Below are 7994 nucleotides of genomic sequence, written 5' to 3'. Positions count from 1 at the left end.
ATAAACTATCGGATTGTGCAGATGATATAGACTTGATGAATGTTAAGAGTCCTTGAAATACTTTCTGATGAAGGTCAAAGAAGACAGCATTCAGTATGGATTATACCTCAGCATCAAGAAGGCAAAATCCCTTACCACTGGATGCACTGTGATCAATAATGGCAACATCATGATGAATGAAGGGGAAAAACCCTGAAGTTGTCAAGAATTTCATTTTACTTGGATCTATAGTCAACACTAACTGAATCAGTGGTTAACAAAACAAAGCAAAACAACAACAATAAAACTCTTGAAAAATAAATAAATATCAAAAGACCAATTTTCTTGGGCAAATCCGCTGTTAAGGATTTCGTTTTAAAGCACAAGTGTGTCAGTTTGAAGATGAATGTGCACCTGATTCAACCCACATCATTTTCAATTTCTTCATATACCTGTGAAAGTTGGACAACAAAGATGAATACAAAATTTTTTGTATAGTTTTAAATTGTTCTTATTAATTTTAATGAAATTTTACTGACTTTGGATTTCCATTCATTCACTGTTGCACTTTTCTCCCTGCCCACCCCTCCTCTCCAGTTCGCTCTTCTTTCACAATCCCTCCCCCCAAGTCCACTCCACTGTGCAGCCTTCGTTCTGGACTCCTGTCATGACAATAATACCCAATCACATATCCCTTTTAAACAGTTCTCTTCCTCATCCGTTTCAATGCAGTGTACATTATTTATCCCATCGTTCTCAGTCTCCCCTCAACCCCGATGTCAGTCCTGTTTTACAGCAGTGGCACCATGCAGTATTTACCCTTTTGTGATTGGATGATAATAAAATTAAAACCCTTTGAATTTCCATGTTGGTGAAGAATATTGAGTATACTATGAACTGATTAATCAAACAAGCAAATCTGTTTTGTAAGGCATGCAGCCAGTGTGTTCCGTGGATGTAAGGATAGGGAAACTTCATCTTATACTTTGGACCTGTTCTCAGAATGGACCATGCATGGAAAGGTGAATGTGCAGAAAAGGAAATGAAGCTAGCTAAGGAGTTATTGACACAGCAATTTCAACAATGGACTTAAATACTATGGAGATTGCCAGAATGGCATAAGGTTGGGCAGGGCTCTCTGTTAGGATCACTATGTATCAAGTCAACTAGAAATAACCTAGCAACTGTATAAGTGATAGTTATATAGTGTACTACTGTAAATGTAAAAGAAGATTGAATTGATAAATAAGTGGATTGAACATTAGTTTAAAAACCATTTCACTTTGAAACTTCAAAACTCACTAAGCCTTGAATAGTCACTTAAGAAGAAGAAAAGTAGGGGAGCTCTGGTGGCCTAGTGGCAAGAAGCTGTAACTACAATCCCAGAGGTGCATGGTTCAGATCCACCAGATGCTCTGCTGGGGAAGGAGGGGCAATCTCCTCCCGTACCAGTCAGATCTGATTTGATGGTACACGCACACAAAAATAATAAAATAAAATAAATTTTAAAAAAGAAGAAAAGTAGGTGAAAATTCAAATCATGGAGGGATCCAATCATTATATAAACAGAATTCTTATTATGCAAATCTGAGAACCAAATGTGTGGATTCACAAGAAAGATTAGACTATTTTCAGTGATTTATTCCTGTTTGCATCATTTGTAGGGAGCTGTGCTTCTAAAACAAAGTGACTCCTCTAGCTGGTTCAAAGCCTGATGGAGGGTGTCTATATCAGAGGGTAAACAATATTACATTCTTTACACTTGCACATTCTATTTTTGCTTTAAAAAACAAATCCTCCTAAAAAGACCAAAACCTAAAACAAATAAACACCAATAAAACTGTGTCTTTATTCTTTAACTTGAATTTTCAGCAAAAGGGGGAAAAAAATCTCAAATCCGGTAAATGAAGATCACTTGCAGTTGATTCAAGACTTAAACTGAGGCAAGCTCATGGTTTTTCTTTATCCTTCATTCTCTCTTTTTTCTGATGTATTTGGAATGGAAAGAAAACTATTAATCATCTTTGTAGCAGGGCAATGTCATCTGGACTTGAAGTAAACATTCCTTTTCCGACCTAGTGTAAGATATTTGGATCATTTCTACTGTAATCTATTTGATAGTGTGACTAGTTTCATTATTGGTTTTTAGTGCCCAGGGCAAGGTGATTAACTGAATAGTCTTTTCTTCACTTATTCACCTGGACTTTTCTATATATATCCTAGTTTTGGATATTTACATTGGCTTTTACTTTTGAATCTTTATTTCATTCTACGATTTCTCTCTGACAAACACATTGATTTATGTTTCATAATTCTAATTTCTTTTCCTCTGCTACCTAACAAAGATTTGGGTTAGCATGTACTTTACACATTCTTCCCCACTCTCAAATAAACGGTAGTAGGAGAGTATTAGTGGAGATAAATTTGAGTGTTCAAAAGGATGAAGCCACTTCTATTCTATGTGTCTGTCCCAGGATAGAGTGAAGTCGTCTGGTTAGCTGAATTACTTGTATTTTCTCTAGGTAGTTTTATTTTGGTTTGGAACCTCTATGGCATAAATTAGCTAGTTTCAGGTTCTTGATATTTAAAGAGAGCCTTTGAAAATTAAAAATAACAAAACAAACAAAAAATCCTTTTTCTCTCAATTAAATGCTTTCAAGAATAATTGCTTCAATTAAGTGCTTAGTAAAGGTGAATTTGAAACTCAAAGCTGAGCCTGCTCCCCGAGGCAAAGACTGAAATTGATTCAAGAGTAGAGAGCTGTGGAACAACTAAAGAAACTAAAAATAGTGGGAACTAAAATACCCCAGTTAGGATTTCAAGACCTGCATTCCCAGACAAACAGAGATGGTGAAGTCAAGGAATATTTTTCTTTGGGAAGAACTTGAGTAGTTTATTCTGACATGAGCTTATTAAAATATTTGAGAACTTGGTACTCTTTAACGTTTTTCTTTAACTACTTAAAAATATGTTCATTAGAATTGGAGTTATAAATCTGAGTTTTGGAAATGGTATTTTTTAAATCTGAATTCCCTCTCTCCTTCACTAGTTGTTTAACCCTGTGCAAAATAATTATCCTTCCCAAGCCTCCATTTCTTTCTCTAAATAATGGATATATTGATACTACTTAGAAGATTGTTATGTAATATTCTGTAGAATTATCTTTAGAATAGTGCTGTTAAGATTGTGAACATGTCCTATTTTAAACAAATAGAACACTCCTAAGTGAATTTGTTTTTTTACATGTTGGTTAAAATAAATCAATAAATATCTTCCAGGGATAGAGAGTGCTTGTGGAACAAATGTAGGTAGTTATGATGTAATAGATTTACTATTTAAAATAGCTGTCTTAGGTTATTATCTTTGACTTTCACCAAATGGATAGATAAGAATAGGCAAATATGGAGGATGGAGTGCTAATGATGAGATTGGCCAGTTTTACCATAATATTAGGCTTAAATTTAGTAGGTCAAAGGCAAAATGTGGGAACACTGCCACAAGCAAGAAAGAATTGGGAAGTCCTATGCGTGTCCATGTAGCCAAGAGATTCTGGCACAACTCAAACCAGACCCAGACAAGAATCGCCGCAGAAGCAATAGATCAGGGACTATATTTGGCAAAGCTGATCTGATCATTCAGTGCCACCTCACAGAAGCAGAGCCAGAGCTGGCTGCCTTTGCCCTGAGCTTCGTGAAGGAGTGGACAGGATGGACAGAGACATCAAATTGACCTAAAAAAAAAGTTTTCTACATTTATCTAAAGCAAGGGGGTTGAAGGTCAAAGAACCTATGCATACAGTTAAGAAGAATGCATATGGATATAAAAATCCTTAACAAGATCCTGGCCAATAAAATTCACCAGCTCATAAAAAAAAAATGATCATGACCAAGTGGGATTCATAACAGGTATGCAAGCATGGTTCAATATAAAAATCATTGTAATCCATCACAACTAACAAAGCAAAAGAAGAGAACCACATGAGCCTGGCAATTGATGTAGAAAAGGCCTTTGACAAAACTCAGCATGCCTTTCTAATTAAAACACTCAGCAAAACAGGAATAGAAGGGTATTTCCACAGCATAGCAAAAAGTATATATACAAAACCATGAGATAACTTTATTCTCAGTGGAGAAAGGCAATTCCCTTGTCACGAGGAATGCCCAAATTCTCTACTCCTCTTCAATATTGTGTCAGAAGTATTTGCTAGGGTAACACCAGAGAAGAAAATAAGAGGCATCCAAATTGGCAAAGTGTTGGTGAAACTGTCAGTACAAGCAGGTAATATGATAGTGTACATAGAAAACCACAAAGACTCAACAAAACAACCGTTAGACTTAGGAGACCAGTTCAAGACAGTGGTAGGGTACAGGGTCAATATAAAAAAAATGAGAGGGATTCCTCTACAAGGGAGAGATAGAAAAGGAAACTAAGAAAGCAATGCCATTTACAATGGCCAACCACAAATTGAGATAATTGAGAGGAAACCTAATTAGAGACATAAAAAACTTTTATTGAGAAAACTACAAAATACTACTTTGGGAAATTATAAGAGACCTAAATAAAGAGGGGAATGTTCCTTTTCATAGATTGGAAGATTCAATATAGTTACAATGACAATGCTGTCTAAAACAGTCTGCACGTTTAATGTAATCTCAATATGAATACCAAAGTTTCTTTTTCCAAGAGATAGACAAGGCAATTGACAAATTTATGTGCAATGGAAAGAGATCTTGAATAAGCAAAGCACTTCTGAAAAACAAGAATTAAATAGGAAGCATAGCATTCCTTGATCTCAAAACCTACTACACAGCTATTATGATGTGGTGCAGGTATAGTGACAGATACATGGACCAATGGAACAGAATCAAGAACCCAAAAAGCAACCCATTTACCTACAGCCAGTTGATGTTTGACAAGGAAACAAAGCCTATCAAATGAGGAAATGACAACTTTTTCAACAAATGGTACTGGCAAAACAGGACTTCTACTTACAGAAAACTGAAGCAGGATCTACACCTCACATTATACACAAATTACAACTCAAGGTGGATCAGAGACCTAGCAGTAAAGCCCAAAACCTTAAAGGTAATGAGACAAAATTGGACCAAACTTTGAAGGCCTAGCAGCTGTCAAACCTAGCCAGAAATGTATAACCAGGAGAGAATAACAATCAATGAATGGGAGGGAACTTCTAAAGATTAAGTTCCTGTGTGCATCAAAAACCTTTTTTCCAATGGGAAAGAATGAAAACCTACTGACTAGGAAAAAACATTTGGTAATGCTGTCTCAGACAAGAATCTCATAGTGAAAGCTTACAGAACACTGTAGTGTCTCCACAAGAAAAATACTGACAACACAATTACAAAGTGGACAAAGGACATGAAAAGACATTTCACAGAGAAGACATTAGGCCAAACAACAGACAAACTACAAAACGTTTTAAATCGCTGGCAATAAAAGAGATGCAAATCAAACCCATCATGTGACATTATCTCACGTCAGTAGCAGCACCAAAGTTTAATACATTTAATGCAAGTAACACATGGTGGAGACAATGTGGAGAGTTTGGAACTTTCATAAACTCTTGGAGGAATTGTAAAATGGTGCAATGACCCTGGAAGGCAGTTTGAGGGTTTTTTTTTTTGTTTTTGCGTTTTTTGGGGGGTATTTTTCCCCAAAAAAACCTGAACACAGACATTCTATATGACCCAGTTACTATTCCACAGATAGGAATAATCCCAAAGAAAATATTACAGAGATACAAATAGATTTGTATACTGATGTTCATAGTAGCATTATTCAAAACTGCAAGAAAATAGAAACAGAGCTAATGTCTTTCAACAAATAAATGGTTTGAGAAAATGGTGAATTCTCATGATGGAATACTATGCAACACTCAGGAGCAATGATTTGGGAAAAATACTGTATAATTTTCCATGAAGAGTTATTTTTAATGATAAGCTGGAGAGTATTATGTTGAGTGAACTAACTCAGTCTCATCAGGGAAGTCTTGCTTAAGAACATTATTGAAAAAAAAAAATAATTACTAGCAAGATTAGTACAAAAGTCCAAATGAGAAAAAGAAGAGAGAAGAAGGATGGAGGGAAGATGAGCTGAAAGAGCTTAGTGGGCAGAGGAAGAGGGTGAAGGAATTAGGAAAGATCCAGTGGGGACCTGAAAAAGAATTATATTAGGTGGGCACATGGGCCAATGGATTAATTTTATAAAACACAAAAATGGAAATGATTGTCTGAAACTCAATGTAAAGAGAGAAATGTCTGAAACACAATGTATAGAAATGGAACAATATATTTGAATTTTGTATGCAAACCAATATAAAAGAAAAATTCTTTTTTAAAAAGTAAACTCTTAAGTACTTGTGATCGTACAGATTATCACTACGGTAACTGCCAAATTCTTATAAGTATTGGCAATTAAATTGTCGTTGAAGTTTTTATCTTCAGGCTTTTCTATTCCTTAGGATTCCAAAATGAATGGTTAGGAAGCATAAGAATTGTTTAAACCTGAGATAAATTGATAATATCTTGGACTATTAAGAAATATTATTTAAAAAAAAATCTGATGACTAATGTCATTAAAAAGAACTTTTCCTGGTAAGAACCTTCTCCAACATGATATATCAATCTTTTCTAAGATTTCCTGTGGCTTCATCACAGCAATTAGTCAGACAAAACCAAAAATATTTTTGTATGAGTTTCAGGTATGACTAAAGAGTCCAGGAGGAATCTTACTTAGTCATTTTAGTGCTTTCAACTTTTGTTTATTTAAACAATGGAACTTAATTATGAAAGACACTTGACTTTATTATCACAATGAATTTTTTACATTTAAGTTAAAGATAAAATAGGCATAAAACTTGTAAGCATAGAGTTAACATGGAAATACTTTAATGAAAGAAATCCATTTTATTAAAAAAATTAGTGAAAAATAATAAACTCAATGAGATAATAATTTTTCAAAAGTGATTGAGTGATATAAGCAGAAAAATATATTTTTTTGAAATTCAGCTGTATTGATTTTCCTGTCTTTTTTTATATTTATATTTGAGATTTATACATTAAAATTCTTAATTTTTTTTTCTGAGTATTGTGATACGTGTGTCCCAGAGCTTTTTATTGCTACATTTTCACTTCAATTTTCAAGGCCTACTATAAATATATAAAGGGAGCATCTGTGGCCTATGGGTAAGGAGTTAGCTAGCCAACCCAAAAGCAGATGGATTGCACATACCAGGTGCTCCTTGGAAAAGACAGACATTCTCTTCCCACAGAATTTGCTGCTTCTGAAAATCTGTGGAAAGGTCAGTTTAAGTTAGTTTTGATTTGAATGAACATAACAAGAACAACATCATAAATAAACAGCCAAAACTTGCTTTCTGAGTGGATGTACTATTTAGAAAGCGTTTTCGTAAAGACTATATTATTGGTAATTTTTTTAATGAATTCACTGGTTTTTAACTCAAGAAGTGTGAAGAGTTTATATTTACTCACAACTTAAGTAAATTGTATAAATCTTTGACATCCAATTTTAAATATGATACAGGTAAATTACCAATCAGTAATGGTTGACTAAGTAAATAAACGCATTGCCCTCGAGTTGGAATGAGTAACTGACCCATTATGACATTTTCAATTCTGAAAATTGTACAGGGAGAGATTGTCCATCTTTCTCTCAGAGGGTGGCTGCTGACTAAAGCTACGAGACAGTAACAGATTTGAAGTTGGCTTCCAAACTCTGTGGAGCAGGCCACCAGAAAATTCTTATATATAACACTGTATATTCACTTTTATTTTTGTTGTCATTGTGTGACATTGAGTCAGTGCCAACTTACAGCTAAGTTTCCAGTTCGTTTCAAGAACTTGTGCCACTGTCACTAATTTAAAAAAAAAAAAAAAAGACCCACACAGAATCATTTCAAGAAGTAGCATATGATCAACGCCAATGGTAACAAAGGGGAAATTTCAAGGTGCTTTGAAGGAATTGGCAAAAAGTAA

This window comes from Elephantulus edwardii, unplaced genomic scaffold (genome assembly GCF_000299155.1).
Source record: "Elephantulus edwardii isolate Elephantulus edwardi_28Jun2011 unplaced genomic scaffold, EleEdw1.0 scaffold00088, whole genome shotgun sequence".
NCBI classification, from domain to species: domain Eukaryota; kingdom Metazoa; phylum Chordata; class Mammalia; order Macroscelidea; family Macroscelididae; genus Elephantulus; species Elephantulus edwardii.
The sequence above is the reverse complement of the archived record's forward strand: the minus strand, read 5'-3'. Positions refer to the sequence as shown.